At 45.9% G+C, this 25245-nt stretch overlaps 20 non-coding genes across 20 annotated transcripts; all 20 read right to left on the bottom strand.

Moving 5' to 3' along the window:
- Positions 1-847: 847 nt before the first annotated feature.
- Positions 848-919, bottom strand: trnae-uuc (transfer RNA glutamic acid (anticodon UUC)). The gene has a single exon. It is a non-coding gene; the product is annotated as a tRNA-Glu (tRNA).
- A 1826-nt stretch (positions 920-2745) lies between these two features.
- trnae-uuc (transfer RNA glutamic acid (anticodon UUC)) lies at positions 2746-2817 on the bottom strand. The gene has a single exon. It is a non-coding gene; the product is annotated as a tRNA-Glu (tRNA).
- Positions 2818-3702: 885 nt separating this feature from the next.
- trnae-cuc (transfer RNA glutamic acid (anticodon CUC)) lies at positions 3703-3774 on the bottom strand. Its single transcript has one exon. It is a non-coding gene; the product is annotated as a tRNA-Glu (tRNA).
- Positions 3775-4643: 869 nt separating this feature from the next.
- trnae-uuc (transfer RNA glutamic acid (anticodon UUC)) lies at positions 4644-4715 on the bottom strand. The gene has a single exon. It is a non-coding gene; the product is annotated as a tRNA-Glu (tRNA).
- Positions 4716-5600: 885 nt separating this feature from the next.
- trnae-cuc (transfer RNA glutamic acid (anticodon CUC)) lies at positions 5601-5672 on the bottom strand. Its single transcript has one exon. It is a non-coding gene; the product is annotated as a tRNA-Glu (tRNA).
- An 869-nt stretch (positions 5673-6541) lies between these two features.
- Positions 6542-6613, bottom strand: trnae-uuc (transfer RNA glutamic acid (anticodon UUC)). The gene has a single exon. It is a non-coding gene; the product is annotated as a tRNA-Glu (tRNA).
- An 870-nt stretch (positions 6614-7483) lies between these two features.
- Positions 7484-7555, bottom strand: trnae-cuc (transfer RNA glutamic acid (anticodon CUC)). The gene has a single exon. It is a non-coding gene; the product is annotated as a tRNA-Glu (tRNA).
- An 867-nt stretch (positions 7556-8422) lies between these two features.
- On the bottom strand, positions 8423-8494 carry trnae-uuc (transfer RNA glutamic acid (anticodon UUC)). The gene has a single exon. It is a non-coding gene; the product is annotated as a tRNA-Glu (tRNA).
- An 885-nt stretch (positions 8495-9379) lies between these two features.
- On the bottom strand, positions 9380-9451 carry trnae-cuc (transfer RNA glutamic acid (anticodon CUC)). The gene has a single exon. It is a non-coding gene; the product is annotated as a tRNA-Glu (tRNA).
- An 865-nt stretch (positions 9452-10316) lies between these two features.
- trnae-uuc (transfer RNA glutamic acid (anticodon UUC)) lies at positions 10317-10388 on the bottom strand. Its single transcript has one exon. It is a non-coding gene; the product is annotated as a tRNA-Glu (tRNA).
- An 865-nt stretch (positions 10389-11253) lies between these two features.
- On the bottom strand, positions 11254-11325 carry trnae-uuc (transfer RNA glutamic acid (anticodon UUC)). Its single transcript has one exon. It is a non-coding gene; the product is annotated as a tRNA-Glu (tRNA).
- An 885-nt stretch (positions 11326-12210) lies between these two features.
- On the bottom strand, positions 12211-12282 carry trnae-cuc (transfer RNA glutamic acid (anticodon CUC)). Its single transcript has one exon. It is a non-coding gene; the product is annotated as a tRNA-Glu (tRNA).
- Positions 12283-13151: 869 nt separating this feature from the next.
- trnae-uuc (transfer RNA glutamic acid (anticodon UUC)) lies at positions 13152-13223 on the bottom strand. Its single transcript has one exon. It is a non-coding gene; the product is annotated as a tRNA-Glu (tRNA).
- Positions 13224-14108: 885 nt separating this feature from the next.
- On the bottom strand, positions 14109-14180 carry trnae-cuc (transfer RNA glutamic acid (anticodon CUC)). The gene has a single exon. It is a non-coding gene; the product is annotated as a tRNA-Glu (tRNA).
- Positions 14181-15048: 868 nt separating this feature from the next.
- trnae-uuc (transfer RNA glutamic acid (anticodon UUC)) lies at positions 15049-15120 on the bottom strand. The gene has a single exon. It is a non-coding gene; the product is annotated as a tRNA-Glu (tRNA).
- A 1825-nt stretch (positions 15121-16945) lies between these two features.
- On the bottom strand, positions 16946-17017 carry trnae-uuc (transfer RNA glutamic acid (anticodon UUC)). The gene has a single exon. It is a non-coding gene; the product is annotated as a tRNA-Glu (tRNA).
- An 885-nt stretch (positions 17018-17902) lies between these two features.
- trnae-cuc (transfer RNA glutamic acid (anticodon CUC)) lies at positions 17903-17974 on the bottom strand. The gene has a single exon. It is a non-coding gene; the product is annotated as a tRNA-Glu (tRNA).
- A 1797-nt stretch (positions 17975-19771) lies between these two features.
- On the bottom strand, positions 19772-19843 carry trnae-uuc (transfer RNA glutamic acid (anticodon UUC)). Its single transcript has one exon. It is a non-coding gene; the product is annotated as a tRNA-Glu (tRNA).
- A 1794-nt stretch (positions 19844-21637) lies between these two features.
- Positions 21638-21709, bottom strand: trnae-uuc (transfer RNA glutamic acid (anticodon UUC)). Its single transcript has one exon. It is a non-coding gene; the product is annotated as a tRNA-Glu (tRNA).
- An 885-nt stretch (positions 21710-22594) lies between these two features.
- trnae-cuc (transfer RNA glutamic acid (anticodon CUC)) lies at positions 22595-22666 on the bottom strand. The gene has a single exon. It is a non-coding gene; the product is annotated as a tRNA-Glu (tRNA).
- Between the last annotated feature and the right edge of the window lie 2579 nt (positions 22667-25245).

The raw sequence follows: 25245 nt of genomic DNA, 5'->3' as shown, positions 1-25245 counted from the left end.
AGAGGAGTCCAAACTTTGCTTTCCTAATTGTCCCTTTGAAATTCAGGTCTCTTTCGATCCAAAAAAAAGCTGCTCGCCCAAAATGGCATTTTATTTTAGCACATTGGAACATAGAACATTCACGGCACAGTGGGAGGCCATTCGGCCCATCGTGTTTGTGACGGTCATCGAACAACATAAAACACTGGTCCAGACAATGACAGCACCAAGTTCGGGTAGGCATGCACACAAAATGGTTGAAAGATGACGGACTTTGAGAGACGATGGGTTTTGCAGATGCCAGGATAAATAAACTGAAAGAGCTCATCAGCCTGCTTCTTTCAGATACTGAATGTCTTTATGCTCAAGAGATGTTCTCACTGCCTCTGGCCCATTATCTCCAGTCGCACACTCCTTCCAATTTTGCACACCTCCCTTCGCTTTGAAACCGTGCATTTTTTTTTACACTGGGCCTCATTTTGAAGAAAGCGGTGCTGTGATCAGCTGGTGTTGTTAAGGAGATGTAGTGGCAGAAGAGACATAAAAGTCTAAAAAAACAGTGACTGTGCTGACACTGTGAGCTATAGTTAAAGGTTGGCGACAATTAGAGTGTCAGGCAGCAGATCTTTTCCAAATCTGTTAGAAATGGCAACAAAAACCTTCCCACAAACTTTGATCAGCGTCACGACTCTTTAAAAATAAATACTGGCATTTTACAGAAGGCAAGAAAGTAAATTGTGTGTCACTCTAATGGGTTGTGAGATAAAGGAATGATGGGCAGCCCCTTGTTGCAACCACAGCAGTGTAAAACTGATAGCGATCAGGAGCAATCACTGGCATCAGAACAAACAGCACTTTGCAAATAACGTTCCCTGACCGGGAATCAAACCCGGGCCGCGGCAGTGAAAGCGCCGAATCCTAACCACTAGACCACCAGGGAAGCACATGGCACGATCTTGCAAGCCATCAGTCCAAGCCTCTTTTTCCTATTTGTCTCTGCATTTCACGTCCCTTTCTCCCCAAACAAGCTGCTCGGCCAAAATGGCATTTTCTTTTCGTACATAGAAACACAGAACATTCAGGGCACAGAAGGAGGCCATTCGGCCCATCGTGTCTGCGACGGTCATCGAAGAACATGAAACACTTGTTCAGACAATGACAGCACCAAGTTCGGGTCGGCATGCACTCGAAATGGATGAAAGATGTTGGGCATTGAGGGACGATGGGTTTTGCTGATGCCAGGAGAAATAAACTCAAAGATCTCATCTCCCTCCTTTCAGGTACTGATAATGTTCAAGAGATGTTCTCACTGCCACAGGCCCATTATCTCCAGTCGCACACTCCTTCCAATCTTGCACATCTTCCTTAGCTTTGAAAACGCTCATTTTTTACACTGGAATTCAATTTGAAGAAAGAGGTGCTGTGATTAGTTGGTGTTGTTAAGGAGATGTCGTGCCAGGAGAGACATAAATGGCTAATGAGAACAGTTACTGTTCTGACACTGTGAGCTACAGTTAAAGGTTGGCGACAATTAAAGTGACAAGCAACAGGTCTTTTCCGAATCTTGGGAGAAATGGCAACAAAAATCTTCCCACAAACTTTGATCAGCGTTAACACATTTTAAAGAAATGTAGGCATTTTACAGAAGGCATGAAAGTGCATTGTATGTCCCTCTAATGGCTTGTTAGATTAAAGAATGATCGGCTGCCCGCTGCTCGATTAGCATTTATGTTGGCGAAAAAGCGAATGTTGATCAGGAGCAAGCATTGGGCTCAGTGATGGGACATTCGTTGGCACCAGAACGACGAGCACCAAGAAAGCAATCTTCCCTGACCGAGAATCGAAATCGAGCCGCGGCGGTGAGAGCGCCGAATCCTAACCACTAGACCACCAGGGAAGCTATGGCTGATGCATGCGAGAGAGGAGTCCAACCTTTTCTTTCCTAATTGTCCCTTTGAAATTCAGGTCTCTTTTGATCCAAAAAAAAGCTGCTCGCCCAAAATGGCATTTTCTTTTAGCACATTGGAACATAGAACATTCACGGCACAGTGGGAGGCCATTCGGCCCATCGTGTTTGTGACGGTCATCGAACAACATAAAACACTGGTTCAGACAATGACAGCACCAAGTTCGGGTAGGCATGCACACAAAATGGATGAAAGATGATGGACTTTGAGAGACGATGGGTTTTGCAGATGCCAGGATAAATAAACTGAAAGAGCTCATCAGCCTGCTTCTTTCAGATACTGAATGTCTTTATGCTCAAGAGATGTTCTCACTGCCTCAGGCCCATTATATCTAGTCGCACACTCCTTCCAATCTTGCACACCTCCCTTCGCTTTGAAACCGTGCATTTTTTTTTACACTGGGCCTCATTTTGAAGAAAGCGGTGCTGTGATCAGCTGGTGTTGTTAAGGAGATGTAGTGGCAGAAGAGACATAAAAGTCTAAAAAAACAGTGACTGTGCTGACACTGTGAGCTATAGTTAAAGGTTGGCGACAATTAGAGTGTCAGGCAGCAGATCTTTTCCAAATCTGTTAGAAATGGCAACAAAAACCTTCCCACAAACTTTGATCAGCGTCACGACTCTTTAAAAATAAGTACTGGCATTTTACAGAAGGCAAGAAAGTACATTGTGTGTCACTCTTATGGGTTGTGAGATAAAGGAATGATGGGCAGCCCCTTGTTGCAACCACAGCAGTGTAAAACTGATAGCGATCAGGAGCAATCACTGGCATCAGAACAAACAGCACTTTGCAAATAACGTTCCCTGACCGGGAATCAAACCCGGGCCGCGGCGGTGAAAGCGCCGAATCCTAACCACTCGACCACCAGGGAAGCACATGGCACGATCTTGCAGGCCATCAGTCCAAGCCTCTTTTTCCTATTTGTCTCTGCATTTCACGTCCCTTTCTCCCCAAACAAGCTGCTCGGCCAAAATGGCATTTTCTTTTCGTACATGGAAACACAGAACATTCAGGGCACAGAAGGAGGCCATTCGGCCCATCGTGTCTGCGACGGTCATCGAAGAACATGAAACACTTATTCAGACAATGACAGCACCAAGTTCGGGTCGGCATGCACTCGAAATGGATGAAAGATGTTGGGCATTGAGGGACGATGGGTTTTGCTGATGCCAGGAGAAATAAACTCAAAGATCTCATCTCCCTCCTTTCAGGTACTGATAATGTTCAAGAGATGTTCTCACTGCCTCAGGCCCATTATCTCCAGTCGCACACTCCTACCAATCTTGCACTCCTTCCTTAGCTTTGAAAACGCTCATTTTTTACACTGGAATTCAATTTGAAGAAAGAGGTGCTGTGATTAGTTGGTGTTGTTAAGGAGATGTCGTGCCAGGAGAGACATAAATGGCTAATGAGAACAGTTACTGTTCTGACACTGTGAGCTACAGTTAAAGGTTGGCGACAATTAAAGTGACAAGCAACAGGTCTTTACCGAATCTTGGGAGAAATGGCAAAAAAAATTTTCCCACAAACTTTGATCAGCGTTAACACATTTTAAAGAAATGTAGGCATTTTACAGAAGGCATGAAAGTGCATTGTATGTCGCTCTAATGGCTTGTTAGATTAAAGAATGATCGGCTGCCCGCTGCTCGATTAGCATTTATGTTGGCGAAAAAGCTAATGTTGATCAGGAGCAAGCATTGGGCTCAGTGATGGGACATTCGTTGGCACCAGAACGACGAGCACCAAGAAAGCAATGTTCCCTGACCGGGAATCGAACCCGGGCCGCGGCAGTGAGAGCGCCGAATCCTAACCACTAGACCACCAGGGAAGCTACGGCTGATGCATGCGAGAGAGGAGTCCAACCTTTTCTTTCCTAATTGTCCCTTTGAAATTCAGGTCTCTTTCGATCCAAAAAAAAGCTGCTCGCCCAAAATGGCATTTTCTTTTAGCACATTGGAACATTGAACATTCACGGCACAGTGGGAGGCCATTCGGCCCATCGTGTTTGTGACGGTCATCGAACAACATAAAACACTGGTTCAGACAATGACAGCACCAAGTTCGGGTAGGCATGCACACAAAATGGATGAAAGATGATGAACTTTGAGAGACGATGGGTTTTGCAGATGCCAGGATAAATAAACTGAAAGAGCTCATCAGCCTGCTTCTTTCAGATACTGAATGTCTTTATGCTCAAGAGATGTTCTCACTGCCTCAGGCCCATTATATCCAGTCGCACACTCCTTCCAATCTTGCACACCTCCCTTCGCTTTGAAACCGTGCATTTTTTTTTACACTGGGCCTCATTTTGAAGAAAGCGGTGCTGTGATCAGCTGGTGTTGTTAAGGAGATGTAGTGGCAGAAGAGACATAAAAGTCTAAAAAAACAGTGACTGTGCTGACACTGTGAGCTATAGTTAAAGGTTGGCGACAATTAGAGTGTCAGGCAGCAGATCTTTTCCAAATCTGTTAGAAATGGCAACAAAAACCTTCCCACAAACTTTGATCAGCGTCACGACTCTTTAAAAATAAATACTGGCATTTTACAGAAGGCAAGAAAGTACATTGTGTGTCACTCTAATGGGTTGTGAGATAAAGGAATGATGGGCAGCCCCTTGTTGCAACCACAGCAGTGTAAAACTGATAGCGATCAGGAGCAATCACTGGCATCAGAACGAACAGCACTTTGCAAATAACGTTCCCTGACCGGGAATCGAACCCGGGCCGCGGCGGTGAAAGCACCGAATCCTAACCACTAGACCACCAGGGAAACACGTGGCACGATCTTGCAGGCCATCAGTCCAAGCCTCTTTTTCCTATTTGTCTCTGCATTTCACGTCCCTTTCTCCCCAAACAAGCTGCTCGGCCAAAATGGCATTTTCTTTTCGTGCATAGAAACACAGAACATTCAGGGCACAGAAGGAGGCCATTCGGCCCATCGTGTCTGCGACGGTCATCGAAGAACATGAAACACTTGTTCAGACAATGACAGCACCAAGTTCGGGTCGGCATGCACTCGAAATGGATGAAAGATGTTGGGCATTGAGGGACGATGGGTTTTGCTGATGCCAGGAGAAATAAACTCAAAGATCTCATCTCACTCCTTTCAGGTACTGATAATGTTCAAGAGATGTTCTCACTGCCTCAGGCCCATTATCTCCAGTCGCACACTCCTTCCAATCTTGCACATCTTCCTTAGCTTTGAAAACGCTCATTTTTTACACTGGAATTCAATTTGAAGAAAGAGGTGCTGTGATTAGTTGGTGTTGTTAAGGAGATGTCGTGCCAGGAGAGACATAAATGGCTAATGAGAACAGTTACTGTTCTGACATTGTGAGCTACAGTTAAAGGTTGGCGACAATTAAAGTGACAAGCAACAGGTCTTTTCCGAATCTTGGGAGAAATGGCAACAAAAATCTTCCCACAAACTTTGATCAGCGTCAACACATTTTAAAGAAATGTAGGCATTTTACAGAAGGCATGAAAGTGCATTGTATGTCGCTCTAATGGCTTGTTAGATTAAAGAATGATCGGCTGCCCGCTGCTCGATTAGCATTTATGTTGGCGAAAAAGCAAATGTTGATCAGGAGCAAGCATTGGGCTCAGGGATGGGACATTCGTTGGCACCAGAACGACGAGCACCAAGAAAGCAATCTTCCCTGACCGGGAATCAAACCCGGGCCGTGGCGGTGAGAGCGCCGAATCCTAACCACTAGACCACCAGGGAAGCTACGGCTGATGCATGCGAGAGAGGAGTCCAACCTTTTCTTTCCTAATTGTCCCTTTGAAATTCAGGTCTCTTTCGATCCAAAAAAAAGCTGCTCGCCCAAAATGGCATTTTCTTTTAGCACATTGGAACATAGAACATTCACGGCACAGTGGGAGGCCATTCGGCCCATCGTGTTTGTGACGGTCATTGAACAACATAAAACACTGGTTCAGACAATGACAGCACCAAGTTCGGGTAGGCATGCACACAAAATGGATGAAAGATGATGGACTTTGAGAGACGATGGGTTTTGCAGATGCCAGGATAAATAAACTGAAAGAGCTCATCAGCCTGCTTCTTTCAGATACTGAATGTCTTTATGCTCAAGAGATGTTCTCACTGCCTCAGGCCCATTATATCCAGTCGCACACTCCTTCCAATCTTGCACACCTCCCTTCGCTTTGAAACCGTGCATTTTTTTTTACACTGGGCCTCATTTTGAAGAAAACGGTGCTGTGATCAGCTGGTGTTGTTAAGGAGATGTAGTGGCAGAAGAGACATGAAAGTCTAAAAAAACAGTGACTGTTCTGACACTGTGAGCTATAGTTAAAGGTTGGCGACAATTAGAGTGTCAGGCAGCGGATCTTTTCCAAATCTGTTAGAAATGGCAACAAAAACCTTCCCACAAACTTTGATCAGCGTCACGACTCTTTAAAAATAAATACTGGCATTTTACAGAAGGCAAGAAAGTACATTGTGTGTCACTCTAATGGGTTGTGAGATAAAGGAATGATGGGCAGCCCCTTGTTGCAACCACAGCAGTGCAAAACTGATAGCGATCAGGAGCAATCACTGGCATCAGAACGAACAGCACTTTGCAAATAACGTTCCCTGACCGGGAATCGAACCCGGGCTGCGGCGGTGAAAGCGCCGAATCCTAACCACTAGACCACCAGGGAAGCACATGGCACGATCTTGCAGGCCATCAGTCCAAGCCTCTTTTTCCTATTTGTCTCTGCATTTCACGTCCCTTTCTCCCCAAACAAGCTGCTCGGCCAAAATGGCATTTTCTTTTCGTACATAGAAACACAGAACATTCAGGGCACAGAAGGAGGCCATTCGGCCCATCGTGTCTGCGACGGTCATCGAAGAACATGAAACACTTTTTCAGACAATGACAGCACCAAGTTCGGGTCGGCATGCACTCGAAATGGCTGAAAGTTGTTGGGCATTGAGGGACGATGGGTTTTGCTGATGCCAGGAGAAATAAACTCAAAGATCTCATCTCCCTCCTTTCAGGTACTGATAATGTTCAAGAGATGTTCTCACTGCCTCAGGCCCATTATCTCCAGTCGCACACTCCTTCCAATCTTGCACATCTTCCTTAGCTTTGAAAACGCTCATTTTTTACACTGGAATTCAATTTGAAGAAAGAGGTGCTGTGATTAGTTGGTCTTGTTAAGGAGATGTCGTGCCAGGAGAGACATAAATGGCTAATGAGAACAGTTACTGTTCTGACACTGTGAGCTACAGTTAAAGGTTGGCGACAATTAAAGTGACAAGCAACAGGTCTTTTCCGAATCTTGGGAGAAATGGCAACAAAAATCTTCCCACAAACTTTGATCAGCGTCAACACATTTTAAAGAAATGTAGGCATTTTACAGAAGGCATGAAAGTGCATTGTATGTCGCTCTAATGGCTTGTTAGATTAAAGAATGCTCGATTAGCATTTATGTTGGCGAAAAAGCTAATGTTGATCAGGAGCAAGCATTGGGCTCAGTGATGGGACATTCGTTGGCACCAGAACAACGAGCACCAAGAAAGCAATCTTCCCTGACCGGGAATCGAACCCGGGCCGCGGCGGTGAGAGCGCCGAATCCTAACCACTAGACCACCAGGGAAGCTACGGCTGATGCATGCGAGAGAGGAGTCCAACCTTTTCTTTCCTAATTGTCCCTTTGAAATTCAGGTCTCTTTCCATCCAAAAAAAGCTGCTCGCCCAAAATGGCATTTTCTTTTAGCACATTGGAACATAGAACATTCACGGCACAGTGGGAGGCCATTCGGCCCATCGTGTTTGTGACGGTCATCGAACAACATAAAACACTGGTTCAGACAATGACAGCACCAAGTTCGGGTAGGCATGCACACAAAATGGATGAAAGATGATGGACTTTGAGAGACGATGGGTTTTGCAGATGCCAGGATAAATAAACTGAAAGAGCTCATCAGCCTGCTTCTTTCAGATACTGAATGTCTTTATGCTCAAGAGATGTTCTCACTGCCTCAGGCCCATTATATCCAGTCGCACACTCATTCCAATCTTGCACACCTCCCTTCGCTTTGAAACCGTGCATTTTTTTTTACACTGGGCCTCATTTTGAAGAAAGCGGTGCTGTGATCAGCTGGTGTTGTTAAGGAGATGTAGTGGCAGAAGAGACATAAAAGTCTAAAAAACAGTGACTGTTCTGACACTGTGAGCTATAGTTAAAGGTTGGTGACAATTAGAGTGTCAGGCAGCAGATCTTTTCCAAATCTGTTAGAAATGGCAACAAAAACCTTCCCACAAACTTTGATCAGCGTCACGACTCTTTAAAAATAAATACTGGCATTTTACAGAAGGCAAGAAAGTACATTGTGTGTCACTCCAATGGGTTGTGAGATAAAGGAATGATGGGCAGCCCCTTGTTGCAACCACAGCAGTGTAAAACTGATAGCGATCAGGAGCAATCACTGGCATCAGAACGAACAGCACTTTGCAAATAACGTTCCCTGACCGGGAATCGAACCCGGGCCGCGGCGGTGAAAGCGCCGAATCCTAACCACTAGACCACCAGGGAAGCGCATGGCACGATCTTGCAGGCCATCAGTCCAAGCCTCTTTTTCCTATTTGTCTCTGCATTTCACGTCCCTTTCTCCCCAAACAAGCTGCTCGGCCAAAATGGCATTTTCTTTTCGTACATAGAAACACAGAACATTCAGGGCACAGAAGGAGGCCATTCGGCCCATCGTGTCTGCGACGGTCATCGAAGAACATGAAACACTTGTTCAGACAATGACAGCACCAAGTTCGGGTCGGCATGCACTCGAAATGGATGAAAGATGTTGGGCATTGAGGGACGTTGGGTTTTGCTGATGCCAGGAGAAATAAACTCAAAGATCTCATCTCCCTCCTTTCAGGTACTGATAATGTTCAGGAGATGTTCTCACTGCCTCAGGCCCATTATCTCCAGTCGCACACTCCTTCCAATCTTGCACATCTTCCTTAGCTTTGAAAACGCTCATTTTTTACACTGGAATTCAATTTGAAGAAAGAGGTGCTGTGATTAGTTGGTGTTGTTAAGGAGATGTCGTGCCAGGAGAGACATAAATGGCTAATGAGAACAGTTACTGTTCTGACACTGTGAGCTACAGTTAAAGGTTGGCGACAATTAAAGTGACAAGCAACAGGTCTTTTCCGAATCTTGGGAGAAATGGCAACAAAAATCTTCCCACAAACTTTGATCAGCGTCAACACATTTTAAAGAAATGTAGGCATTTTACAGAAGGCATGAAAGTGCATTGTATGTCGCTCTAATGGCTTGTTAGATTAAAGAATGATCGGCTGCCCGCTGCTCGATTAGCATTTATGTTGGCGAAAAAGCTAAAGTTGATCAGGAGCAAGCATTGGGCTCAGTGATGGGACATTCGTTGGCACCAGAACGACGAGCACCAAGAAAGCAATCTTCCCTGACCGGGAATCGAACCCGGGCCGCGGCGGTGAGAGCGCCGAATCCTAACCACTAGACCACCAGGGAAGCACATGGCACGATCTTGCAGGCCATCAGTCCAAGCCTCTTTTTCCTATTTGTCTCTGCATTTCACGTCCCTTTCTCCCCAAACAAGCTGCTCGGCCAAAATGGCATTTTCTTTTCGTACATAGAAACACAGAACATTCAGGGCACAGAAGGAGGCCATTCGGCCCATCGTGTCTGCGACGGTCATCGAAGAACATGAAACACTTGTTCAGACAATGACAGCACCAAGTTCGGGTCGGCATGCACTCGAAATGGATGAAAGAAGTTGGGCATTGAGGGACGATGGGTTTTGCAGATGCCAGGATAAATAAACTGAAAGAGCTCATCAGCCTGCTTCTTTCAGATACTGAATGTCTTTATGCTCAAGAGATGTTCTCACTGCCTCAGGCCCATTATATCCAGTCGCACACTCATTCCAATCTTGCACACCTCCCTTCGCTTTGAAACCGTGCATTTTTTTTTACACTGGGCCTCATTTTGAAGAAAGCGGTGCTGTGATCAGCTGGTGTTGTTAAGGAGATGTAGTGGCAGAAGAGACATAAAAGTCTAAAAAACAGTGACTGTTCTGACACTGTGAGCTATAGTTAAAGGTTGGCGACAATTAGAGTGTCAGGCAGCAGATCTTTTCCAAATCTGTTAGAAATGGCAACAAAAACCTTCCCACAAACTTTGATCAGCGTCACGACTCTTTAAAAATAAATACTGGCATTTTACAGAAGGCAAGAAAGGACATTGTGTGTCACTCCAATGGGTTGTGAGATAAAGGAATGATGGGCAGCCCCTTGTTGCAACCACAGCAGTGTAAAACTGATAGCGATCAGGAGCAATCACTAGCATCAGAACGAACAGCACTTTGCAAATAACGTTCCCTGACCGGGAATCGAACCCGGGCCACGGCGGTGAAAGCGCCGAATCCTAACCACTAGACCACCAGGGAAGCACATGGCATGATCTTGCAGGCCATCAGTCCAAGCCTCTTTTTCCTATTTGTCTCTGCATTTCACGTCCCTTTCTCCCCAAACAAGCTGCTCGGCCAAAATGGCATTTTCTTTTCGTACATAGAAACACAGAACATTCAGGGCACAGAAGGAGGCCATTCGGCCCATCGTGTCTGCGACGGTCATCGAAGAACATGAAACACTTGTTCAGACAATGACAGCACCAAGTTCGGGTCGGCATGCACTCGAAATGGATGAAAGAAGTTGGGCATTGAGGGACGATGGGTTTTGCAGATGCCAGGATAAATAAACTGAAAGAGCTCATCAGCCTGCTTCTTTCAGATACTGAATGTCTTTATGCTCAAGAGATGTTCTCACTGCCTCAGGCCCATTATATCCAGTCGCACACTCCTTCCAATCTTGCACACCTCCCTTCGCTTTGAAACCGTGCATTTTTTTTTACACTGGGCCTCATTTTGAAGAAGCGGTGCTGTGATCAGCTGGTGTTGTTAAGGAGATGTAGTGGCAGAAGAGACATAAAAGTCTAAAAAAACAGTGACTGTGCTGACACTGTGAGCTATAGTTAAAGGTTGGCGACAATTAGAGTGTCAGGCAGCAGATCTTTTCCAAATCTGCTGGAAATGGCAACAAAAACCTTCCCACAAACTTTGATCAGCATCACGACTCTTTAAAAATAAATACTGGCATTTTACAGAAGGCAAGAAAGTACATTGTGTGTCACTCTAATGGGTTGTGAGACAAAGGAATGATGGGCAGCCCCTTGTTGCAACCACAGCAGTGTAAAACTGATAGCGATCAGGAGCAATCACTGGCATCAGAACGAACAGCACTTTGCAAATAACGTTCCCTGACCGGGAATCGAACCCGGGCCACAGCGGTGAAAGCGCCGAATCCTAACCACTAGACCACCAGGGAAGCACATGGCACTATCTTGCAGGCCATCAGTCCAAGCCTCTTTTTCCTATTTGTCTCTGCATTTCACGTCCCTTTCTCCCCAAACAAGCTGCTCGGCCAAAATGGCATTTTCTTTTCGTACATAGAAACACAGAACATTCAGGGCACAGAAGGAGGCCATTCGGCCCATCGTGTCTGCGACGGTCATCGAAGAACATGAAACACTTGTTCAGACAATGACAGCACCAAGTTCGGGTCGGCATGCACTCGAAATGGATGAAAGATGTTGGGCATTGAGGGACGATGGGTTTTGCTGATGCCAGGAGAAATAAACTCAAAGATCTCATCTCCCTCCTTTCAGGTACTGATAATGTTCAAGAGATGTTCTCACTGCCTCAGGCCCATTATCTCCAGTCGCACACTCCTTCCAATCTTGCACATCTTCCTTAGCTTTGAAAACGCTCATTTTTTACACTGGAATTCAATTTGAAGAAAGAGGTGCTGTGATTAGTTGGTGTTGTTAAGGAGATGTCGTGCCAGGAGAGACATAAATGGCTAATGAGAACAGTTACTGTTCTGACACTGTGAGCTACAGTTAAAGGTTGGCGACAATTAAAGTGACAAGCAACAGGTCTTTTCCGAATCTTGGGAGAAATGGCAACAAAAATCTTCCCACAAACTTTGATCAGCGTCAACACATTTTAAAGAAATGTAGGCATTTTACAGAAGGCATGAAAGTGCATTGTATGTCGCTCTAATGGCTTGTCAGATTAAAGAATGATCGGCTGCCCGCTGCTCGATTAGCATTTATGTTGGCGAAAAAGCTAATGTTGATCAGGAGCAAGCATTGGGCTCAGTGATGGGACATTCGTTGGCACCAGAACGACGAGCACCAAGAAAGCAATCTTCCCTGACCGGGAATCGAACCCGGGCCGCGGCGGTGAGAGCGCCGAATCCTAACCACTAGACCACCAGGGAAGCTACGGCTGATGCATGCGAGAGAGGAGTCCAACCTTTTCTTTCCTAATTGTCCCTTTGAAATTCAGGTCTCTTTCGATCCAAAAAAAAGCTGCTCGCCCAAAATGGCATTTTCTTTTAGCACATTGGAACAGAGAACATTCACGGCACAGTGGGAGGCCATTCGGCCCATCGTGTTTGTGACGGTCATCGAACAACATAAAACACTGGTTCAGACAATGACAGCACCAAGTTCGGGTAGGCATGCACACAAAATGGATGAAAGATGATGGACTTTGAGAGACGATGGGTTTTGCAGATGCCAGGATAAATAAACTGAAAGAGCTCATCAGCCTGCTTCTTTCAGATACTGAATGTCTTTATGCTCAAGAGATGTTCTCACTGCCTCAGGCCCATTATATCCAGTCGCACACTCCTTCCAATCTTGCACACCTCCCTTCGCTTTGAAACCGTGCATTTTTTTTTACACTGGGCCTCATTTTGAAGAAAGCGGTGCTGTGATCAGCTGGTGTTGTTAAGGAGATGTAGTGGCAGAAGAGACATAAAAGTCTAAAAAAACAGTGACTGTGCTGACACTGTGAGCTATAGTTAAAGGTTGGCGACAATTAGAGTGTCAGGCAGCAGATCTTTTCCAAATCTGCTGGAAATGGCAACAAAAACCTTCCCACAAACTTTGATCAGCATCACGACTCTTTAAAAATAAATACTGGCATTTTACAGAAGGCAAGAAAGTACATTGTGTGTCACTCCAATGGGTTGTGAGATAAAGGAATGATGGGCAGCCCCTTGTTGCAACCACAGCAGTGTAAAACTGATAGCGATCAGGAGCAATCACTGGCATCAGAACAAACAGCACTTTGCAAATAACGTTCCCTGACCGGGAATCGAGCCCAGGCCGCGGCGGTGAAAGCGCCAAATCCTAACCACTAGACCACCAGGGAAGCACATGGCACAATCTTGCAGGCCATCAGTCCAAGCCTCTTTTTCCTATTTGTCTCTGCATTTCACGTCCCTTTCTCCCCAAACAAGCTGCTCGGCCAAAATGGCATTTTCCTTTCGTACATAGAAACACAGAACATTCAGGGCACAGAAGGAGGCCATTCGGCCCATCGTGTCTGCGACGGTCATCGAAGAACATGAAACACTTGTTCAGACAATGACAGCACCAAGTTCGGGTCGGCATGCACTCGAAATGGATGAAAGATGTTGGGCATTGAGGGACGATGGGTTTTGCTGATGCCAGGAGAAATAAACTCAAAGATCTCATCTCCCTCCTTTCAGGTACTGATAATGTTCAAGAGATGTTCTCACTGCCTCAGGCCCATTATCTCCAGTCGCACACTCCTTCCAATCTTGCACATCTTCCTTAGCTTTGAAAACGCTCATTTTTTACACTGGAATTCAATTTGAAGAAAGAGGTGCTGTGATTAGTTGGTCTTGTTAAGGAGATGTCGTGCCAGGAGAGACATAAATGGCTAATGAGAACAGTTACTGTTCTGACACTGTGAGCTACAGTTAAAGGTTGGCGACAATTAAAGTGACAAGCAACAGGTCTTTTCCGAATCTTGGGAGAAATGGCAACAAAAATCTTCCCACAAACTTTGATCAGCGTCAACACATTTTAAAGAAATGTAGGCATTTTACAGAAGGCATGAAAGTGCATTGTATGTCGCTCTAATGGCTTGTTAGATTAAAGAATGATCGGCTGCCCGCTGCTCGATTAGCATTTATGTTGGCGAAAAAGCTCATGTTGATCAGGAGCAAGCATTGGGCTCAGTGATGGGACATTCGTTGGCACCAGAACGACGAGCACCAAGAAAGCAATCTTCCCTGACCGGGAATCGAACCCAGGCCGCGGCGATGAGAGCGCCGAATCCTAACCACTAGACCACCAGGGAAGCTACGGCTGATGCATGCGAGAGAGGAGTCCAACCTTTTCTTTCCTAATTGTCCCTTTGAAATTCAGGTCTCTTTCGATCCAAAAAAAAGCTGCTCGCCCAAAATGGCATTTTCTTTTAGCACATTGGAACATAGAACATTCACGGCACAGTGGGAGGCCATTCGGCCCATCGTGTTTGTGACGGTCATCGAACAACATAAAACACTGGTTCAGACAATGACAGCACCAAGTTCGGGGAGGCATGCACACAAAATGGATGAAAGATGATGGACTTTGAGAGACGATGGGTTTTGCAGATGCCAGGATAAATAAACTGAAAGAGCTCATCAGCCTGCTTCTTTCAGATACTGAATGTCTTTATGCTCAAGAGATGTTCTCACTGCCTCAGGCCCATTATATCCAGTCGCACACTCCTTCCAATCTTGCACACCTCCCTTCGCTTTGAAACCGTGCATTTTTTTTTACACTGGGCCTCATTTTGAAGAAAGCGGTGCTGTGATCAGCTGGTGTTGTTAAGGAGATGTAGTGGCAGAAGAGGCATAAAAGTCTAAAAAACAGTGACTGTTCTGACACTGTGAGCTATAGTTAAAGGTTGGCGACAATTAGAGTGTCAGGCAGCAGATCTTTTCCAAATCTGCTGGAAATGGCAACAAAAACCTTCCCACAAACTTTGATCAGCGTCACGACTCTTTAAAAATAAATACTGGCATTTTACAGAAGGCAAGAAAGTACATTGTGTGTCACTCTAATGGGTTGTGAGATAAAGGAATGATGGGCAGCCCCTTGTTGCAACCACAGCAGTGCAAAACTGATAGCGATCAGGAGCAATCACTGGCATCAGAACGAACAGCACTTTGCAAATAACGTTCCCTGCCCGGGAATCGAACCCGGGCAGCGGCAGCGAAAGCGCCGAATCCTAACCACTGGACCACCAGGGAAGCACATGGCACGATCTTGCAGGCCATCAGTCCAAGCCTCTTTTTCCTATTTGTCTCTGCATTTCACGTCCCTTTCTCCCCAAACAAGCTGCTCGGCCAAAATGGCATTTTCTTTTCGTACATAGAAACACAGAACATTCAGGGCACAGAAGGAGGCCATTCGGCCCATCGTGTCTGCGACGGTCATCGAAGAACATGAAACACTTGTTCAGACAATGACAGCACCAAGTTCGGGTCGGCATGCACTCGAAATGGATGAAAGATGTTGGGCATTGAGGGACGATGGGTTTTGCTGAAGCCAGGAGAAATAAACTCAAAGATCTCATCTCCCTCCTTTCAGATACTGATAATGTTCAAGAGATGTTCTCACTGCCTCAGGCCCATTATCTCCAGTCGCACACTCCTTCCAATCTTGCACATCTTCCTTAGCTTTGAAAACGCTCATTTTTTACACTGGAATTCAATTTGAAGAAAGAGGTGCTGTGATTAGTTGGTGTTGTTAAGGAGATGTCGTGCCAGGAGAGACATAAATGGCTAATGAGAACAGTTACTGTTCTGACACTGTGAGCTACAGTTAAAGGTTGGCGACAATTAAAGTGACAAGCAACAGGTCTTTTCCGAATCTTGGGAGAAATGGCAAAAAAAATCTGCCCACAAACTTTGATCAGCGTCAACACATTTTAAAGAAATGTAGGCATTTTACAGAAGGCATGAAAGTGCATTGTATGTCGCTCTAATGGCTTGTCAGATTAAAGAATGATCGGCTGCCCGCTGCTCGATTAGCATTTATGTTGGCGAAAAAGCTAATGTTGATCAGGAGCAAGGATTGGGCTCAGTGATGGGACATTCGTTGGCACCAGAACGACGAGCACCAAGAAAGCAATCTTCCCTGACCTGGAATCAAAGTCGGGCCGCGGCGGTGAGAGCGCCGAATCCTAACCACTAGACCACCAGGGAAGCTACGGCTGATGCATGCGAGAGAGGAGTCCAACCTTTTCTTTCCTAATTGTCCCTTTGAAATTCAGGTCTCTTTCGATCCAAAAAAAAGCTGCTCGCCCAAAATGGCATTTTCTTTTAGCACATTGGAACATAGAACATTCACGGCACAGTGGGAGGCCATTCGGCCCATCGTGTTTGTGACGGTCATCGAACAACATAAAACACTGGTTCAGACAATGACAGCACCAAGTTCGGGTAGGCATGCACACAAAATGGATGAAAGATGATGGACTTTGAGAGACGATGGGTTTTGCAGATGCCAGGATAAATAAACTGAAAGAGCTCATCAGCCTGCTTCTTTCAGATACTGAATATCTTTATGCTCAAGAGATGTTCTCACTGCCTCAGGCCCATTATATCCAGTCGCACACTCCTTCCAATCTTGCACACCTCCCTTCGCTTTGAAACCGTGCATTTTTTTTTACACTGGGCCTCATTTTGAAGAAAGCGGTGCTGTGATCAGCTGGTGTTGTTAAGGAGATGTAGTGGCAGAAGAGACATAAAAGTCTAAAAAACACTGACTGTTCTGACACTGTGAGCTATAGTTAAAGGTTGGCGACAATTAGAGTGTCAGGCAGCAGATCTTTTCCAAATCTGTTAGAAATGGCAACAAAAACCTTCCCACAAACTTTGATCAGCGTCACGACTCTTTAAAAATAAATACTGGCATTTTACAGAAGGCAAGAAAGTACATTGTGTGTCACTCTAATGGGTTGTGAGATAAAGGAATGATGGGCAGCCCCTTGTTGCAACCACAGCAGTGTAAAACTGATAGCGATCAGGAGCAATCACTGGCATCAGAACGAACAGCACTTTGCAAATAACGTTCCCTGACCGGGGATCGAACCCGGGCCGCGGCGGTGAAAGCGCCGAATCCTAACCACTAGACCACCAGGGAAGCACATGGCACGATCTTGCAGGCCATCAGTCCAAGCCTCTTTTTCCTATTTGTCTCTGCATTTCACGTCCCTTTCTCCCCAAACAAGCTGCTCGGCCAAAATGGCATTTTCTTTTCGTACATAGAAACACAGAACATTCAGGGCACAGAAGGAGGCCATTCGGCCCATCGTGTCTGCGACGGTCATCGAAGAACATGAAACACTTGTTCAGACAATGACAGCACCAAGTTCGGGTCGGCATGCACTCGAAATGGATGAAAGATGTTGGGCATTGAGGGACGATGGGTTTTGCTGATGCCAGGAGAAATAAACTCAAAGATCTCATCTCCCTCCTTTCAGGTACTGATAATGTTCAAGAGATGTTCTCACTGCCTCAGGCCCATTATCTCCAGTCGCACACTCCTTCCAATCTTGCACATCTTCCTTAGCTTTGAAAACGCTCATTTTTTACACTGGAATTCAATTTGAAGAAAGAGGTGCTGTGATTAGTTGGTGTTGTTAAGGAGATGTCGTGCCAGGAGAGACATAAATGGCTAATGAGAACAGTTACTGTTCTGACACTGTGAGCTACAGTTAAAGGTTGGCGACAATTAAAGTGACAAGCAACAGGTCTTTTCCGAATCTTGGGAGAAATGGCAACAAAAATCTTCCCACAAACTTTGATCAGCGTCAACACATTTTAAAGAAATGTAGGCATTTTACAGAAGGCATGAAAGTGCATTGTATGTCGCTCTAATGGCTTGTTAGATTAAAGAATGATCGGCTGCCCGCTGCTCGATGAGCATTTATGTTGGCGAAAAAGCGAATGTTGATCAGGAGCAAGCATTGGGCTCAGTGATGGGACATTCGTTGGCACCAGAACGACGAGCACCAAGAAAGCAATCTTCCCTGACCGGGAATCGAACCCGGGCCGCGGCGGTGAGAGCGCCGAATCCTAACCACTAGACCACCAGGGAAGATACGGCTGACACATGCGAGAGAGGAGTCCAACCTTTTCTTTCTTAATTGTCCCTTTGAAATTCAGGTCTCTTTCGATTCAAAAAAAAGCTGCTCGCCCAAAATGGCATTTTCTTTTAGCACATTGGAACATAGAACATTCACGGCACAGTGGGAGGCCATTCGGCCCATCGTGTTTGTGACGGTCATCGAACAACATAAAACACTGGTTCAGACAATGACAGCACCAAGTTCGGGTAGGCATGCACACAAAATGGATGAAAGATGATGGACTTTGAGAGACGATGGGTTTTGCAGATGCCAGGATAAATAAACTGAAAGAGCTCATCAGCCTGCTTCTTTCAGATACTGAATGTCTTTATGCTCAAGAGATGTTCTCACTGCCTCAGGCCCATTATATCCAATCGCACACTCCTTCCAATCTTGCACACCTCCCTTCGCTTTGAAACCGTGCATTTTTTTTTACACTGGGCCTCATTTTGAAGAAAGCGGTGCTGTGATCAGCTGGTGTTGTTAAGGAGATGTAGTGGCAGAAGAGACATAAAATTCTAAAAAAACAGTGACTGTGCTGACACTGTGAGCTATAGTTAAAGGTTGGCGACAATTAGAGTGTCAGGCAGCAGATCTTTTCCAAATCTGCTGGAAATGGCAACAAAAACCTTCCCACAAACTTTGATCAGCATCACGACTCTTTAAAAATAAATACTGGCATTTGACAGAAGGCAAGAAAGTACATTGTGTGTCACTCTAATGGGTTGTGAGATAAAGGAATGATGGGCAGCCCCTTGTTGCAACCACAGCAGTGTAAAACTGATAGCGATCAGGAGCAATCACTGGCATCAGAACGAACAGCACTTTGCAAATAACGTTCCCTGACCGGGAATCGAACCGGTGCCGCGGCAGTGAAAGCGCCGAATCCTAACCACCAGACCACCAGGGAAGCACATGGCACGATCTTGCAGGCCATCAGTCCAAGCCTCTTTTTTCTATTTCTCTCTGCATTTCACGTCCCTTTCTCCCCAAACAAGCTGCTCGGCCAAAATGGCATTTTCTTTTCGTACATAGAAACACAGAACATTCAGGGCACAGAAGGAGGCCATTCGGCCCATCGTGTTTGCGACGGTCATCGAAGAACATGAAACACTGGTTCAGACAATGACAGCACCAAGTTCGGGTAGGCATGCACACAAAATGGATGAAAGATGATGGACTTTGAGAGACGATGGGTTTTGCAGATGCCAGGATAAATAAACTGAAAGAGCTCATCAGCCTGCTTCTTTCAGATACTGAATGTCTTTATGCTCAAGAGATGTTCTCACTGCCTCAGGCCCATTATATCCAGTCGCACACTCCTTCCAATCTTGCACACCTCCCTTCGCTTTGAAACCGTGCATTTTTTTTTACACTGGGCCTCATTTTGAAGAAAGCGGTGCTGTGATCAGCTGGTGTTGTTAAGGAGATGTAGTGGCAGAAGAGACATAAAAGTCTAAAAAAACAGTGACTGTGCTGACACTGTGAGCTATAGTTAAAGGTTGGCGACAATTAGAGTGTCAGGCAGCAGATCTTTTCCAAATCTGTTAGAAATGGCAACAAAAACCTTCCCACAAACTTTGATCAGCGTCACGACTCTTTAAAAATAAATACTGGCATTTTACAGAAGGCAAGAAAGTACATTGTGTGTCACTCTAATGGGTTGTGAGATAAAGGAATGATGGGCAGCCCCTTGTTGCAACCACAGCAGTGTAAAACTGATAGCAATCACTGGCATCAGAACGAACAGCACTTTGCAAATAACGTTCCCTGACCGGGGATCGAACCCGGGCCGCAGCGGTGAAAGCGCAGAATCCTAACCACTAGACCACCAGGGAAGCACATGGCACGATCTTGCAGGCCATCAGTCCAAGCCTCTTTTTCCTATTTGTCTCTGCATTTCACGTCCCTTTCTCCCCAAACAAGCTGCTCGGCCAAAGTGGCATTTTCTTTTCGTACATCGAAACACAGAACATTCAGGGCACAGAAGGAGGCCATTCGGCCCATCGTGTCTGCGACGGTCATCGAAGAACATGAAACACTTGTTCAGACAATGACAGCACCAAGTTCGGGTCGGCATGCACTCGAAATGGATGAAAGATGTTGGGCATTGAGGGACGATGGGTTTTGCTGATGCCAGGAGAAATAAACTCAAAGATCTCATCTCCCTCCTTTCAGGTACTGATAATGTTCAAGAGATGTTCTCACTGCCTCAGGCCCATTATCTCCAGTCGCACACTCCTTCCAATCTTGCACATCTTCCTTAGCTTTGAAAACGCTCATTTTTTACACTGGAATTCAATTTGAAGAAAGAGGTGCTGTGATTAGTTGGTGTTGTTAAGGAGATGTCGTGCCAGGAGAGACATAAATGGCTAATGAGAACAGTTACTGTTCTGACACTGTGAGCTACAGTTAAAGGTTGGCGACAATTAAAGTGACAAGCAACAGGTCTTTTCCGAATCTTGGGAGAAATGGCAACAAAAACCTTCCCACAAACTTTGATCAGCGTCACGACTCTTTAAAAATAAATACTGGCATTTTACAGAAGGCAAGAAAGTACATTGTGTGTCACTCTAATGGGTTGTGAGATAAAGGAATGATGGGCAGCCCCTTGTTGCAACCACAGCAGTGTAAAACTGATAGCGATCAGGAGCAATCACTGGCATCAGAACGAACAGCACTTTGCAAATAACGTTCCCTGACCGGGAATCGAACCGGTGCCGCGGCAGTGAAAGCGCCGAATCCTAACCACCAGACCACCAGGGAAGCACATGGCACGATCTTGCAGGCCATCAGTCCAAGCCTCTTTTTTCTATTTCTCTCTGCATTTCACGTCCCTTTCTCCCCAAACAAGCTGCTCGGCCAAAATGGCATTTTCTTTTCGTACATAGAAACACAGAACATTCAGGGCACAGAAGGAGGCCATTCGGCCCATCGTGTTTGCGACGGTCATCGAAGAACATGAAACACTGGTTCAGACAATGACAGCACCAAGTTCGGGTAGGCATGCACACAAAATGGATGAAAGATGATGGACTTTGAGAGACGATGGGTTTTGCAGATGCCAGGATAAATAAACTGAAAGAGCTCATCAGCCTGCTTCTTTCAGATACTGAATGTCTTTATGCTCAAGAGATGTTCTCACTGCCTCAGGCCCATTATATCCAGTCGCACACTCCTTCCAATCTTGCACACCTCCCTTCGCTTTGAAACCGTGCATTTTTTTTTACACTGGGCCTCATTTTGAAGAAAGCGGTGCTGTGATCAGCTGGTGTTGTTAAGGAGATGTAGTGGCAGAAGAGACATAAAAGTCTAAAAAAACAGTGACTGTGCTGACACTGTGAGCTATAGTTAAAGGTTGGCGACAATTAGAGTGTCAGGCAGCAGATCTTTTCCAAATCTGTTAGAAATGGCAACAAAAACCTTCCCACAAACTTTGATCAGCGTCACGACTCTTTAAAAATAAATACTGGCATTTTACAGAAGGCAAGAAAGTACATTGTGTGTCACTCTAATGGGTTGTGAGATAAAGGAATGATGGGCAGCCCCTTGTTGCAACCACAGCAGTGTAAAACTGATAGCGATCAGGAGCAATCACTGGCATCAGAACAAACAGCACTTTGCAAATAACGTTCCCTGACCGGGAATCGAACCCGGGCTGCGGCGGTGAAAGCGCCGAATCCTAACCACTAGACCACCAGGGAAGCACATGGCATGATCTTGCAGGCCATCAGTCCAAGCCTCTTTTTCCTATTTGTCTCTGCAATTCACGTCCCTTTCTCCCCAAACAAGCTGCTCGGCCAAAATGGCATTTTCTTTTCGTACATAGAAACACAGAACATTCAGGGCACAGAAGGAGGCCATTCGGCCCATCGTGTCTGCGACGGTCATCGAAGAACATGAAACACTTGTTCAGACAATGACAGCACCAAGTTCGGGTCGGCATGCACTCGAAATGGATGAAAGATGTTGGGCATTGAGGGACGATGGGTTTTGCTGATGCCAGGAGAAATAAACTCAAAGATCTCATCTCCCTCCTTTCAGGTACTGATAATGTTCAAGAGATGTTCTCACTGCCTCAGGCCCATTATCTCCAGTCGCACACTCCTTCCAATCTTGCACATCTTCCTTAGCTTTGAAAACGCTCATTTTTTACACTGGAATTCAATTTGAAGAAAGAGGTGCTGTGATTAGTTGGTCTTGTTAAGGAGATGTCGTGCCAGGAGAGACATAAATGGCTAATGAGAACAGTTACTGTTCTGACACTGTGAGCTACAGTTAAAGGTTGGCGACAATTAAAGTGACAAGCAACAGGTCTTTTCCGAATCTTGGGAGAAATGGCAAAAAAAATCTTCCCACAAACTTTGATCAGCGTCAACACATTTTAAAGAAATGTAGGCATTTTACAGAAGGCATGAAAGTGCATTGTATGTCGCTCCAATGGCTTGTTAGATTAAAGAATGATCGGCTGCCCGCTGCTCGATTAGCATTTATGTTGGCGAAAAAGCTAATGTTGATCAGGAGCAAGCATTGGGCTCAGTGATGGGACATTCGTTGGCACCAGAACGACGAGCACCAAGAAAGCAATCTTCCCTGACCGGGAATCGAACCCGGGCCGCGGCGCTGAGAGCGCCGAATCCTAACCACTAGACCACCAGGGAAGCTACGGCTGATGCATGCGAGAGAGGAGTCCAACCTTTTCTTTCCTAATTGTCCCTTTGAAATTCAGGTCTCTTTCGATCCAAAAAAAGCTGCTCGCCCAAAATGGCATTTTCTTTTAGCACATTGGAACACAGAACATTCACGGCACAGTGGGAGGCCATTCGGCCCATCGTGTTTGTGACGGTCATCGAACAACATAAAACACTGGTTCAGACAATGACAGCACCAAGTTCGGGTAGGCATGCACACAAAATGGATGAAAGATGATGGACTTTGAGAGACGATGGGTTTTGCAGATGCCAGGATAAATAAACTGAAAGAGCTCATCAGCCTGCTTCTTTCAGATACTGAATGTCTTTATGCTCAAGAGATGTTCTCACTGCCTCAGGCCCATTATATCCAGTCGCACACTCCTTCCAATCTTGCACACCTCCCTTCGCTTTGAAACCGTGCATTTTATTTTACACTGGGCCTCATTTTGAAGAAAGCGGTGCTGTGATCAGCTGGTGTTGTTAAGGAGATGTAGTGGCAGAAGAGACATAAAAGTCTAAAAAAACAGTGACTGTTCTGACACTGTGAGCTACATTTAAAGGTTGGCGACAATTAAAGTGACAAGCAACAGGTCTTTTCTGAATCTTGGGAGAAATGGCAAAAAAAATCTTCCCACAAACTTTGATCAGTGTCAACACATTTTAAAGAAATGTAAACAATTTTACAACACCAAGTTATAGTCCAACAATTTTATTTTAAATTCGCAAGCTTTCGGAGGCTTCCTCCTTCCTCAGGTGAACGAAATGAAATCCTCGAAATGAAATCGCATTTATAATTCACAGAACATTGCTTGATGATTACAGACAGTTTTTTCAACTGCCCGTTGCCAAGGCAATCAGTGTGCAGACAGACAGTTGTTACCTGCAAGGTCTCAGAATATGCAAATCACCAAAAAAAAAAAAAAATAAAATAAACAGAGATAGAGAGGTAGAAACATAGAAAAGACAGCAACTGACCCGTTATATTAAAAACAGATAACATTTGTTCGCTGGTGGGGTAACGTGTCGCGTGACATGAACCCAAGATCCCGGTTGAGGCCGTCCTCATGGGTGCGGAACTTGGCTATCAATTTCTGCTCGACGATTTTGCGTTGTCGTGTGTCTCGAAGGCCGCCTTGGAGTACGCTTGCCCGAAGGTCGGTGGATGAATGTCCATGACTGCTGAAGTGTTCCCCGACTGGGAGGGAACCCTCCTGTTTGGCGATTGTTGCGCGGTGTCCGTTCATCCGTTGTCGCAGCGTCTGCATGGTCTCGCCAATGTACCATGCTCTGGGTCATCCTTTCCTGAAACGTATGAGGTAGACAACGTTGGCCGAGTCACAGGAGTATGAACCATGCACCTGGTGGGTGGTGTCCTCTCGTGTGATGGTGGTATCTGTGTCGATGATCTGGCATGTCTTGCAGAGGTTACCGTGGCAGGGTTGTGTGGTGTCGTGGACGCTGTTCTCTTGAAAGCTAGGTAATTTGCTGCGAACGATGGTCTGTTTGAGGTTGGGTGGCTGTTTGAAGGCGAGTATTGGAGGTGTGGGGATGGCCATAGCGAGGTGTTCGTCGTCATTGATGACATGTTGAAGGCTGCGGAGAACATGGCGTAGTTTCTCCGCTCCGGGGAAGTACTGGACGACAAAGGGTACTCTGTTGGTTGCATCCCGTTATGAACCTTCTCTGTCGGTTCAGCCCACAGAAGCTGCTTGGCGGCTTCCCACCTTCGGAAGTCCAGTTGGGAGCCTGAGTCCGACCACAACCTCCAGTCACTGAGGCTTATTCATGTATTCAACACATGTGTGACGCAGAGTCTGAAACTGGAGGTTCTGGAAGTCCCTGCACCTGGAGAATTGAGTCTTTATTGGGGTCTTGCAAAGGTCTCAGCCATCGACCTTTGCTGGATGCGATCTACCAAACTCCAGGGCCGTTTGGTCGGTCTTGATCAGCACCCTCCAGTTGTGGCCAATGTAGACAGCGTCTATAGTGCCTCCGCCAACCTGCTTCACACTTTTCAGTTCACTGATCCAACTGCTGAACTTCAGTCGTGAAAGCATCAGAGGGAAAGTCATCGCTCAGGAAACTAGTCCTGTTCCACCCACCACAATCCAAATAGTGGGACATGTGGGTTTGGCGGAGCTTCCTTCAGTGTTTGACGCATATTCGTGTTCTCCACCACCAAATCCATAGTGGCCAGCTTTACTTATTGCAGGATAATGCCTCACAGGTGAATTGAGGGAGCAATCCCTGCCACAGAGTGAGGACCACTTTCAGAGAGCATCACTGCAGCAGCAGGTTGTGTGGCTGCCATTAATAAAGGAGCAGGGTCTATCGTCCAGTGGATCTTGTATCACCACTTAGCTTGGCTGCGCATCTTGGAGTTCCTTCAGTAACTGCAGCAACAACCACTGCAGATGCCCTTAGATGCTGAGGGCTTCTGTGGCGAGCGAGTGGAGGAGCTGCTTCAGGGTACAAGCATCTCCAGCAGAACTTTCAGGCATTCCCGGATTGGCATGCAAGGAGACACTGTCTCACTTTGCAGCTGA

Source organism: Heptranchias perlo, chromosome 2, assembly GCF_035084215.1.
Source record: "Heptranchias perlo isolate sHepPer1 chromosome 2, sHepPer1.hap1, whole genome shotgun sequence".
NCBI lineage: Eukaryota > Metazoa > Chordata > Chondrichthyes > Hexanchiformes > Hexanchidae > Heptranchias > Heptranchias perlo.
Note: the sequence above shows the minus strand (reverse complement) of the source record. Positions and strands in the feature narration are given on the sequence as shown.